The 13,803-nt window shown below is 38.3% G+C and overlaps 1 protein-coding gene across 9 annotated transcripts in view; it reads right to left on the bottom strand.

The window, feature by feature from the left end:
• LOC143017841 (tRNA endonuclease ANKZF1-like) overlaps positions 1-13,803 on the bottom strand; it is a 161,792-nt gene that overhangs the window by 104,954 nt on the left and 43,035 nt on the right. The gene's annotated exons all lie outside the window — the stretch shown is intronic.

The following is a 13,803-nucleotide window of genomic DNA, read 5'->3' as shown; positions in this document are numbered from 1 at the left end:
TGAGTGGGTATGCTGGGGGGAGGGGGGAGTATCACTATTCAGGTTACTGTAAAGGCATAAAATTACTGGTTCCAACTTTGGAAAAGAGTCAGGGAGAGGAAATATAAAGCTTTTTTCATCTCAGACATTGTTCATTTCATGATAGGAAACAAAGATCAAAATTCACTTTAGTTTGTTTATATTTCCAAGTATTTTCTCTTTTTGTTGTTTTCACACTACAAATGGCAAATGTCAAAGGTTTTCCATAAACTAGGATGAGTAATTTCATTGAGGAAATCTATGAGGTGCTCATGAAGAATTAGAAGAAAAAGATAGTAATTCTTCCATGGAGAAGTGAAATAACAATTGAACTGAAATAGCTGAGATGTTTACACTCTTCCCATGAGTCAAGATTACTTGATCTAGAGCAAAAGCTTAAACAAGAAAAAGAAACAAGCCTGTTTAATAAAGCAGATTGCTAAACTAAAAATAGAAAATGAAACAATGACAAATGAGATGGTCAACAAGTCAACTCTTTCTCTTCTTTGTTCCAGTCAGTAGTTCTAGTTTTGACAATCTTTCTTCATATGACATTTTTGATAGTGTTGGGGCCATTTTTGTAGCTCCCTGGATTCTCTCAATTTTCCTTATATTCTTTTTAGCACTGTGTGACCATGGTGTCCCTGTATACTCCAATTTAGGCCTTATCAGTGTCACTAATATTTTCTTTACTATTTCTTCATCCAAGTAAATAAAAGCCACTTTTATTGATCTTAGTAAGTTACAATTTTGTTTATATATTTGTCAGGGGACATAACTTTTGTGATGATCACTCTCAGGTCTTTTTCAGTTCCCACTTTCGTTACTTCTTTTTCACTAATTTTATATTGTCCTTTTTATACTTTTTCCAAATTCCATTATGCTACATTTTTTAACATTGATGTCCACTTCCCACTTCTGACTCCAGTCCCAGACTCTGTTCAGATTTCTCTGTAGTGAGTCACAGTCTGTTTCAGTACTTTCTTTAAAAAATTTGTACCATCTGCAAAGAAACTCATGTAACATTCCACACCTTCATTCATGACATTCACATAGCAAACATTATTGGAGCCAATACAGATCCTTGTGAAATTCCACTAATTACTTCTTCCCAAGTAGAACTCTGATCTCTGAGCACTACTCTCCTTTTTCCATGCAAAAAGTCCTCCATCCATTTCAGAAGTTTACCTTGTATCCCTCCTATAGTTTCCAGTTTTCTTAACAGTTTTTTTTGTAAGGGACTTTATCAAAAGTGTATAGGTAGGCCTGTGTTATCTATGCTGTCACTAAGAATCTTCAACAAGTATGATTAGGCTTGACTAAAATTTTTTGGGCTAAGCCTAAGCAGATTAGGGGTACAGTTGTTGTTGTTGCTGTTCCCTAGACTGTCTGTCTGAGCAGTCCCGTCTCCCCCAGGAATGCCACAGCCGAAACTGGGTTTTCCCAAAAATCCTTTATAGAGTGTATGTTGTGTTGTTTGCATGCATGATTGTGTATAATGCAGTCTTCCATTATGTGTTGGTCCTGGAGCCGCAGCATCTACGTCGTGGGACCACCCCCCAACCTCAAGAGTTGGGGGCCAAACGGCGGCAACCAGCCCTGGCCACCAGCTCTACGCAGGTGGCACCGATCTCCAAGAGGAGCTATGACTGCCTTGGGGAGTACCACAATCGTTTTTCTCAACATGCAATGTTAGGGGTACAGTTGTGACACAGGCTAGCCTGTAGGCCAATATGATCACCCCACTCCACCAGGGTGACAGGCATGACTATGATGACAAGGGCTTCCATGATAGGCCTATGACCACATCTTGTCAATTGGAATCAACCAAATTAAAGTCTGTTTTTTGAGAGTCAAACAAGTGGAATCCCACCCCCACATACACACCACCACTCCAGCAGGAGTTAAGCCTAATTATCCTGGACTAGGAGGGAGGAATTCATACTGATATAGACCTAACAATCTTTTTCAGTTGTTACAAAGTGCCTATGATGAATATTTACCTTCTGCAAGTACCAGTACCAGCAAAATTGAGATGGAACGTGAAAGTGACAATGGTGCCAGTCCCAGGCATATGATTGATGGCTTCTCTTCCCCGCAGCAACCATTACCTATGGCGCAGGTAATTTTATAGACATGTCTGTGAGTATCTTTTGTTAGCCTTCCTCTCTCCTTCAGTCAAATATTTTTTCTATTCCCTTTGCTACATAGGCCTGTTTTATTATATTTATCACAGATAAAAACAATTTGTAATTCATGAATCCTTGAAACTTTGGCTTGTAAATATGAAGCTTGGCATAGATCAGATGATTCATCCATGCACAGACTTTCTTGAAAGTTTGGGTGTTACTCATTTCAGCCTATGAAATTCACTTCTGTTGCAACTCGAGCATTTGTACCACCAAGTCCAAAGTTTCACAAACCTGTACAGGTTTCCGCAAGTCCAGGAGCGGTGAACAGTGGGACACAAATGAAGAAAGCCATGACCAATGATGTCGGTGTCCAAGCGAATCATTGCCCAGTTTGGTTGAATGAGGTGGCATCAACCCAGACTAAACCTGCCACAGATGTCTCTGAGTCTCTACCCGAGGCAGTTGCTTTATCTGAGCCAAAGTGGGACAAAAATCATGATGGACACCAATCCTGATTGGGAACCAGTCATGCCAGGTATTGGACACATGGACTTTGATGAACCTGACATGTAGGTTTTGACTATCACTTTGACTTTTTTAAACAAACCAAAACAAGGATAGTTAGTTGGTAAAACACATTAAATCTATTTGGTCATCCCAAGTCAACTGGAAGTGATGTCATTCATCTGAAATTTTCATGCAGTCAGATTCTTTGTTTTCAAATGTTCTTCCTCGATAAAAATAGCACTTGATCCTTCATCATTATCTCGGTTTTAGCTTATGTCAATTTGCTTTGTTTCAGATCATCTACGCCTTTTGAATCTGAGGCTACACATCAGGAAGCACATGGTGGTCCCCAAATTGAAGGCAAATTTAGTCTTTAAATCATGCTTGAAGATCCTTTTTGAAATCTTTCACATCTGCAGATCTTCATGCAATATGACAACAAGGACACCGGTGACAACAATCTTTATTGCCACTGTCTGTGAAGGTCACAAAAGAGAATGAACACCACAGCCTCTACATGGACAACTACCATTGGGAAATTTGTTATTTGCAGTGGGTAAATATTTGCTGTTTATGGAATGTTAAATTGGTAAAGTTATTGTTACGTAAATATGGTGATCTTATAAACTGAAGTTTATCAGTCATGTCAGTACATTGTCATGCAATGCCAATGAAATACCAAATCATCAAATTCCATTTGTAAAATTTTGATACTTTTTTTTTTTTTTGGGGGGGGGGGGGGGTTCAGTGGTACAGGTCCAGTAAGAGCGATCAACGCACTTCAAAACATCGGTGTATCGGTGTTTCATTTGCAAACATATTTCACTATGCAGTCCCTGTACTTGATGCCATGTGTGAACCATGTTTGGAAAGTGCATCAGGATAGCCTTATCCAAGAGAGACGAGGAGAGTGCCTGACTCTGGCAGGAGATGCAAGATGTTATTCTCAGGGACACACTGCCAATATGGGAGTTGCAGTCTTTTGGATGTAAATGGGTCTAGAAAAGCTCAAATTCTGGATGTATCTTTAGTACAGGCTCAGTACTTAAAAAAAAAAAAACCACGGACATGATGAAAGAGGCCACATTATTTTATGTTTAGAGTAAGAGCTAACAGTCATTCCAAGCCAATGCAATTACAATGGCTGCCTAAACTACTAATTGTCACCAATTAGTAGTAATTATTTTGTTGTTACTGAGAGACTGTAGACACCTTATGTCCAGGTGCAAAAATTGGTGGGCAATTTAAATACATGTAGAACAAACACATCACCTGGCTTTGTAGGAGATTATAAAACTTTTCTTTTTCAAATGGACAAAACATATATGCTACCCAATTCCATGTAGACATGACAGAATAACTGTTTGTCAGTATTATTATTTGTCATGTCACCTTGGAATTAGGCAGCATGAGCATGTATGTTTTGTCCACTTGAAACAACCAGACAAAGGTGTAAGAAGGTGAGGATTCTGCTACTGTTAGCAAAATACATGCCTGAGACAAATGTGTGAAAAAACCTGCCACAAATTAAAATTAACAGCAAAATACTTCCTTGCATGTAGAATCCAAATGTGTACTTGCATCCAAATCCGATAAATCTTCTTCACTCAATGTGAAGTCACTTTAGTATAGCTCGCTTGCCATGGTGAAGAATATAAACAACAGCTCTTACATCATCAGTTGCCCTAACAGTGGAAAATGTAACTATGACATTGAAAAGTTTGTCTGCTACCAGGCACTTTTAAGATCATGCTATTTGCATAAAATCAAGACTATAAAATCCTAGAAAGGTGCATTTTAGTGTTCTAACTTCTTCTAAGTTACATTTCTACATGGAATAAAAAATAAAGAAATGCAAACCTTCTCAGTTGACCTTTAAGAAGAATGTAATGGAAGTTACTGTTAATCCATTATGCCACTGGCAGTAGCCCTGATGCTAAAAGACTCCCCAATCGTTTGCTGGTGTGCTTTCTTGGGAGATGATAGTAAAAATGAGCTCGATGAAATACAGCTACTTGAATTTTAGGAAGCCTAAGCCTAGCTGTCCCACAAAAAAGGACCTGCCTTCACCCTCTCCTAAAACTGTATGAACTTCATGGTGTGGTTCTCTTCATGTGCTGTTTGAGATTGTTCAGACTTGACATGTGCCCCTTAGAACAGACTTAGGTAGGCACACCTTGCAGCTGAAAATCAATTTCTCTTCCTTTAGCTAAGAAAGCAGTCCTCCAAATAGGTTTCAAACCTCTTGTTGATGAGGTTGAGTAACACTTACATTTTCAATGGATTCATCTTCTTGAGATAACATAATGAATGTCAGACTATGGGCAATGTAATATATATACAATGCAACAATGTTTCAAGGCCCACAGTTACAAAGCACAACTTGGCCACTGGGTTCAGAACAGAAGGTAGTTTTGTACGAGAGCAAGGCCCAATCAGATTTTATCTTACATAAAAAATTTTGCCTTACGATGTCTTAACTTTTAACCCATGCAGTCCGACAGACCTTAAACAGGACTGTGTCGCAAAAGTCCGACAGTCCTTAAATGGGACAGCTAATTTGAGTGCTAATAAAAACCGTGCTAGCATTGGTATTGCTGCCATATTTGGTCATGAGGTAGGCCTATGGTAGCACTGTTGACCGGCAACAAGCAGACTGGTCCTCGGCTCCAGCCAGCCAGTGTTCCGCCAACTTCCATGAGATGTATTTACCTAGTTGTAATATACGGGAGGGGAGCTATGCTCGTGGTGACCCGTCTTTGTATCTCTCCGCATCAAGTTTTATCTTAAAATCTTGTATAGTGTTAGCACATACTGTTTTGTTGTCTAATTTGTTCCATATATTTATCGCTCTGTGTGGGAAACTGTTCCTTTTCAAGTGTGTGTCAAGTGTTGCGGCGAGAATTATTTAAGTACTATACAGTATTTACTTATTTGTGTAACTATTATTTACAACTATGGGTCCTGGTGCTAAGAAGAAGCTAAAGTTTAGTGATAAATGTGATAGCCAAGGTGGGACGAGACACACAGTGCACAGGTTAGATGTAGACCCTGACCCCACTATTGTGACTACATCGTCACCCACGCCTTGTACATTATCCAGGCGTGGTGCAACCACTGCTGCAGCATCTGGTGGTGACTGGAAACGTGCCAGGGTGTCAAAAACGGCACCAACAACCCCTGTTGTTAGTGCACATGGCCGGCCAAAGCGGGGTTCCGTGACACAAAGCCTCTCCACCCACACGCGACCACCACCACCTCCACCACCACCCAGTCTACATCTGCAGCTGCTTCTGTGCCCTCTGACCCTTCTACTGTTACTATGGGAGTTCCTATGCCTCATTCTATCTATATGCTGCACCCGTGCCAGAGAGGCGGAGAGTTGCCGCTACCACAATTTTCTCCAACTATCAGTTATTTATCTGAGACAACCATGGTGAGTAGAGCAATAAAAACTTGTAGGATGATGCATTGTCATGTCTACTAACAGTAGAATTTTTTCCAGAGTAATTTGTAAGAGTTGATTTTTTTATGATAAATGCGGTACTAGGGGGTTGTGAATTTTGAGGCCTTCGGCCCAGGCAGGTTAACCAATCACAAGAGGCAATACTGTTTAAGGCTGACTTTTCCCTGTATCTGCAACAGCACCTAGTGAACTAAATATCACCTGAGTCTTGATATTCGTTGGATTTCTAAGTAGGCCTGATTATATGACTGAAAAGTTTATTTTTCTACTGCACATAGACACATTATTTCCCCCTAGTTTTGACATTGGTCAGGGTCTTAACACTCGTCTGCTCTTAAAAGTCACCACCAAAATCAAAACTTTTAACACTTGATTTCATTTGATTTGCTAGGGGTGCACTGATTTTTTCTTTGTATTTTTCAACAACCATGTATTCTAAATTGGGTACATTCTCTGTTTTACACAGTAAAATCTACAAAATTTGCATAAAAAAATTCTTAAGACACTGTAGATGTTATCTAACCTAAGTAATAATAACTAGTTGTTGGATTTTTGTACCTGTGATATGTCATGTTAACATGTGAATCTGTGCACAAAGAATAAGGAGTCTATAATTTTTTTAAGATTTTTTTTTATTGTTTTATATAGCATTTTTCATGCTGATTATGGAAATAACTTTCATTTTTATCTATTACCAATATTTTATTTGAAAATCTATTTTCAATATACCATTTATGGCAAAAATGAGACAACTGCTTCCCTTTTTTGTCTTTTTTCCAACTTTAGAATCAAAAGTTGAGAAATTACACATTTATTTAACTCTTTTTTTTATATCTTATTTTACTATTGATAACCTGGAATTTCCACTGAATGGGAAGCATGGTGGTGGAAGTATGTTTTGTTCCGACACATCATGTCGACACCAATGTTGTAAATCATCCCGTTCCTCCTCACTTGAGAGAGAATAGCCTTTGTCAGATGAACTTGCACTCTAATCTGATGTATCTGAGCTTCTTATTGAAGCTTCATATTCATTCTCATCTTCTGAGCTCGACATCTGGACATACATATACATATACCAAAGGCTTTTTCACCCTTACACAGGGGGTAGCCAAAAAGAAAAAGGCATAGAAACCACTCCCACCCATTCCATCCCCTACATATTCCACTCCCCTCCACCCTCCCTCTCATCTTGGCACCTCCTGGATGATGGGTCATCCCTGCATCCTGTCCACTGCCCTGGGTCAGAAGCTGTGTCACAAGACACAGCACATCCAGAGCAGGGCCGCTTCATTAATTCGGCAACCCCCCCCCCCTCTCCGTCCCCTCATACAGAAAAGGAGAAGACGGGGAGAAATCCCCTCAGGCTGCATCAAATTTCTTATACATATTTCCTCACCCCCCATCCTCCACCCACTCCCCCTCATGCATCACAGGATATCTATACATATGGAAAACTGTATTTCTTCACATCCTTTTAATATGTGGTCTTAATTTAAATGACCTCTTAAAGCCCTCTCATCTTTAATCAGATCTCTTCTATCAATGCAATCTATCCCCTTTAGTGACCCACTGTAATCATGTCACTTTTTTCTCTTCAATCTTTCCAAGTTAGGAGACCCAGTATCTTTAGTTTTTCCTCATATGGTTTACCTGCCAGGCTGGGGACCAGTTTGGTTCCTGCCCTTTATATTCTCTTGATCTTGCTTATATCCTTCACTCTGTGTGGGGACCATACTACTGATGCATATTCCAGTCTTGGACATATTAGGATTTCAATGAGTTTTTCATCATCTCTTCATCCATATAATGGAACACCATTTTAATCATCTGCAGTAGTCTATGTCTCACCCACAATCCTGCTGATATGTCTGTCAGGTGACAGGTTATCTATTATCAACACTCCCAAGTCTATTCTTTTGCTTTTGTAATGTGTTTTCTTCCTAAGGAATAGTTTAAGGATGCCCTTTTGCTACTATTGCCCAATACTTTGCATTTTTTTTTATTATTCTTGGCTCCATGCAAAAATGTGATGCGACTGATGTCACATTAATTTATTTCATAATAGATTATAGTTCCTAACTATTTCAGACTATGTGCATATATGCATACTATATACCCCACATGGCATACATGCATAAACTTGCGAAATTCTTTTTAAAATGAACACCAACAAAAATATTTAAAAAAAATCACATTAAATGTAGAATAAAATAAAATTTAGTCAAGTAATCAGTTAAATAATCATATATATTAATTTGATAGTTGACAAAATAAAATCACTTGCCTGTAGTTTCAAAGTTTATTAGAGAGAAATAAAAAAGTACCTTTGTAATACACTTAGAAAGCAAAATAAAGAGCAGAGGGAAACTGTTTTATTGTGATTGTCCAATGAACAAATTATAATTCAGGCCAGTAAAAAATACGTTTTTGTACTGATCTAGCTTTAAGTATCTTGGATCAATTGTAACAGACGAAAACCTGATGGACACTGAAATAAAATAAAGAATTGCATCAGCCAATGTTATTACAGCCTCCAAAATACACTGGGAAGAAGGAGCATATCAACAAAGACCAAACTAAGAATATATGATACAATAATAAAACCCATTCTATTATATGGATGCAAAGCCTGGAGCCTAAGAAAATGGAAAAAAGTCTTTTTGTATTTGAGAACAGTGTACTAAGGAAAATTTTGGGCCCAGTATTTGATGAACTAGACCAAGAATGGAGAAGGTGGCATAATGAAGAGCTAAGGGAAACAGCAGGCCAAATAAATATCATGAATATCATAAAGTCAAGGCGACTGCAGTATGCTGGCCACATTGCTAGAATGGAACAAGAAAGAATACCAATGAGAGTAATGATGGATGAGATGGTAGGAGGAAGACGTTTCCCAGGAAGACAACGCAGTAGATGGATGGACAATGTGAAAGAGGACCTGGAAAGGGCTGGAGCAGATGTCCGGGATTGGATGACAGTGGCACAGGACCGTAGAGTCTATAGGCATTTGGTGCTAGCAGTGAGGGGTCAGCAAGTGGCCCGACCACCACTGGAGTGAGTGAGTGTACTGATCTAGCAACTGGCTCTCTAGCCATCTCCCCTCCCCATTCCCACCACACTATGGAATAAAGATGTATAAATACCATACAAAAAAACCCAAGTGACAGAGAAGTTCATGGACCCAACAAAACACCCACCTTCACAAATAGTCATATCACCATCATCTGTTCACTTACAAGGAAAATAAAATATCCCCAATATTTAGGGGATAATTTTTTAAACACATGTAAAAATAATTCTTACTATACTATATATATATTATATGCCTAGCACATTTTGACAAATGAAAAGAAAAATATTTGTTTGCAACTTTCATGGTACTTATCATAATCATCAATCATCATCACATAATACATATTGTGACTGTATTATGACAGACCAAGTTAAATTGCCTTCCAAGCCAAACACGCCCTTAGGTAAATCAAATGTCTCGGACTTGTTTAAAATAAAGAGGTGTTTTGTTTACTTTTATGCATGACCACAGGAATCACACAAACTGTCAAAATCAGAGAAATTCAAATTGATGTTTTATTTCTTACTTCCAAACTGCTACATAAATGACAAAGAAAAGGAGAAGGCATACAAGAAAAAGCTGAGAGAGGAGTGGGAGGGAATGAAGGATAGATTAGAACTAGGACTGGAGGAGGAATGGAGATGGTTCAAGGAGGGAGTCACAAGGTGTGCAAAGATGGCGTGTGGAACAAGGAGGATGGGAGGAAATAGAAGGAAGGATAGTGAATGGTGGAGTCAGGAACCAAAGAAGGTTGTAGAATAGAAGAAGCAAACATTCACAGATTGGTTACAAAATAGGACAAGATAATCATATGAGAGGTACAAAGAAAAGAGAAGAGAAATAAAGCATAAGATAAAGGAGGCAAAAAGGAGAGACATGAAATGGTGTATGAGTATGATAGAATTTTTTGAAATTAATAAAAAGATGTTTTGGAAAGAAATTAAGAGAGGAAGAGGAGGTGAATCAAGTTGAGAAGAAAAGGTAAAAGGTGCAGATGGAGAGATGATAATGGAAGAGATGGCAGTAAGAGTAAGATGGGCAGAGTATTTTAGGGAGTTGCTAAATGTGAAGGAGGATAGGGAGGGAAAGGTAGCTGGAGTAGGAAAACGCTAAGAAAATGACAGTGATGAGTGAGGAAAATGGAGGAGAAATAAGGAAAGATGAAGTGAAAGCAGTTGTTAAGATGATGAGAGCAGGTAAGGCACCTGGGTTGGAAGGGTGTCATGTGGAGTGTATAAAAAAGGGAGTTATAGTGGTGGACTGGCTAGTGAGGTTGTTTAATGTTTGTCTAATATAGGGTAAAGTGCAGGAGAACTGGAGGAGTGTCTGTATAGTTCCACTTTAAAAGGGAAATGGGGACAAGTGTGAATGTAGTTGTTTCAGATGATCAGTTTGTTGAGTGTTGTAGGGAAGGCTTATGGAAGGGTTTTGATTGAGAGGATTAGGAGAGGAAGAGAGGGAGTAACTGGTGAGGAACAGTGTGGGTTTAGGAGAGGTAGGGGTTGCATTGATCAGATTTTTATGGTAAGTTTGTGAGAAAGTTTTAGGAAAAGATAAGGATGTTTTTGGGCCTTTATGGATTTGGAAAAGGCTTATGACAAAGCAGACAGGAAGGCAATGTGGGAGGTATTGCATATACTGTATTTTCCGGCGTATAGTGCGCGACTTTTTTCCGTTGGAAGGGCCTAAAAATGGGGGGTGCGCGTTATCCGGTGGTGCGCATTATCTAAGGCCTACGATAAAAATTCTGTGGCTGTGTAATTTTTTTTCATAACAATGTGACGATGTTGGCCGTCACAAAGTCGGGAGGCACATTTCTCCGTGACATTCCGTGAGAACAAGAAGAACAGCCATGGTGACATGAAAGAATACGCCAGCATGTGCTACCATATATAAATATTTTATGTAGGTATCTAGCGAATCTTATTTTTCATGTTTAAATAGGCCTAAACACCATGAAACATGATCAATATTCATGATATTTGCCCATGTTCACAGCATCTTAGTTTGAATTTTTATGTTGGCTTTGTTGCTTCACTTCAGGTATGGTACAAATTCCGTTGTGGCCGTTCATAAACTTGTGTCAAACACCTGACTACAACACCCTCTCTCGGGAGTTATATTTACTAAACGTCACCTCGATGAGAGACTGTCCTATTTCACCACTGTCATTGCAGGTTCAAAGCTAAAACGAAAGTCTGTAGTTTGTTTCATTATTAAAAAAAATAAATAAATAAAAAAATAAAAAAAATGGTAAAGACGAATTATTTCCTCCAGATATAAAATGAAAATTTTCTGTAAAAATCCCGAAATTTTTCTGTATATTTTACTTTCAATAAACTTTTTTAGATCATATTTCCAACAAACTATTTAAGCTACAAAGTAATAAGGGACCAACGCACAACACGAGTCATATACAATGATTTCTTAGGGTTTGGTAAGTACGAAAGAAAGAACTTAAGTAGATTATTAGAGATAGAGAGAGAGATGAGCAAAAATAGGACTCGGTGGGAAAATGAAATCATGGACTTAAGAAAAGAGGTCATTGGTTTAATTGATTGTTTATCTAAGACTAACCATGAAATTTCTGAACTGAGAAAAGCTAACTTGGATCTTACAAACGAAATTAAAGAAATGAAAAGAGACATAAATGAACTGAAGAATGATAATGAAAAGAAGAAAACTAATGATAATAACAATAGCGAAAATCTAAAGCAGGAAGTGAACAACAAATTACAAGAATTGACACAAAAGATCGAAGAAAACTTAGGTGGGGACAGTAACCAGGAAATTAAGAAGTGGAAAGAAAATATTGAAAATAAAGAAATTGCTTTCAAAGAAATAGTCAAGCAGCAAATGCAAGATAATGCAAAAGACACAATCATTCAAGTGATTAACGAAAAAGCAAATTGGGTCAGGGACACAGTAGATAGGAAGAAATGTATTGTGGTTTATGGGCTTAAAGAAAAACAAGGATTGGCGAGGTACATGAGAGAAAAAGAAGAAAAAGAGACAGCAGTAGAAATCCTTAATGAAATTCAGGGGGGAGACAGTGATTCAGGCACAGACTTAGAAGAGACTTACAGAATTGGTCGCTATACTAAGGATAGGAATCGACCTCTAAAGATAAAACTAAGGTCACAAGTGGTAGTAGAAGACATATTTGAAAAAGTAGGTAACTTGGCAAAGAGTGAAAAATACAATAAGATATGGATAAAAAGAGAAATGAGTACTGAGGAATTAGAAAAAGAAAGGGCACTAAGAGAAGAAGCAAAGGAAAAAAACTTGAAAAGATCGGAGACAGAATGCAAAGAATTCCAGTGGAGAGTAATAGACTTGAGATTAAGACAATGGCGCTTCAAAACGAACAAAACAAGGGAAGAAGAAACCAGGGAGAAGGAAGAAAATTAAAAGTGGCCTATACCAACATTGACGGACTAATTTCGGGACTGAACGAACTCAATGATTATCTGTTAGAAGCAAAACCAGACATAATGGGAATTGTAGAGACCAAACTAAGAGGTGAAATACCATCCACTGTTATCGGACAAGGTTTATACAACTACTGGATAAAAAACAGGGACAAGAAACAGGGAGGGGGAATCATGTTCTTGGCCAAGAAAGACCTAAAGGTGACAAAAATTGCAGAGGGCAAAGGTAATGCTGAATTGATCATGATAAAAGTCGAAGGCAAGAATATGAAAAGTAGAAAGTTTGTGGTGACTTATGTGCCTCCAAAAACAAGCGCTTGGAAAGAAATCGAACATAAAAAAATGCTAGATGACACAAGAAAATCACTCAATGAGATACTAATGGGTAAGGGTAATCTGGTAGTTATGGGGGACTTCAATTGCAAAGAAATTTGTTGGGACAGCATGACAGTGCAAGGAGGAGATGACTCGTGGGGCAATGTACTGCTAGATATGACCATGGAGTACACAATGACCCAATGGGTCCGTGAAAACACAAGGTACAGAAATAATGAAGAGCCATCGAAACTAGATCTAATATTTACAACAGAGCCTGAAATAGTGCATAAAGTCCAGTATGAGACACCAATTGGAAAGAGTGACCATGTACTCATCGAAACTATACTAAAGGAAGAAATAGACATAGAGAGGAACGAAAAGCATAGGAAAGGAAGACTGAGGTACAACAAAACAGACTTTACAAAACTAAAGACATTCTTCCGGAATGCAAACTGGGAAATATTTTACAGGGAAGAAACAACAGTGGAAGAGAAATGGAATATATTGATGGAAAACTACAATGAAGGGGTAAACAGGCATGTACCAAGACAAAAGCGAGAGAGAGAGTACATTAAATGTTGGTTCAACAAAAGATGCAGTGAGGCAAAAGACAGAAGGGACAAAGCTTGGAAAAAGTGGAGAAAAGACAAAAAACAAAGCAAATGGCAAATTTATGTTAACTATAGAAATGAGTATGTTAATGTGAGAAGAGAGGAGAAAAGGAACCATGAGAAGGATATTATAGACAAATGCAAAGAGCAACCCAAACTATTCTATCGGTATGTGAATGGTAAACTTAAAAACAAACAGGAATTGGTGAAACTATGCCAAGGAAACATAGAATACACAGAAGAT

The sequence above is a fragment of the Oratosquilla oratoria genome, chromosome 33, assembly GCF_046742065.1.
Source record: "Oratosquilla oratoria isolate Oo_2021 chromosome 33, ASM4674206v1, whole genome shotgun sequence".
Classification (NCBI taxonomy): Eukaryota; Metazoa; Arthropoda; class Malacostraca; order Stomatopoda; family Squillidae; genus Oratosquilla; species Oratosquilla oratoria.
Note: the sequence above shows the minus strand (reverse complement) of the source record. Positions and strands in the feature narration are given on the sequence as shown.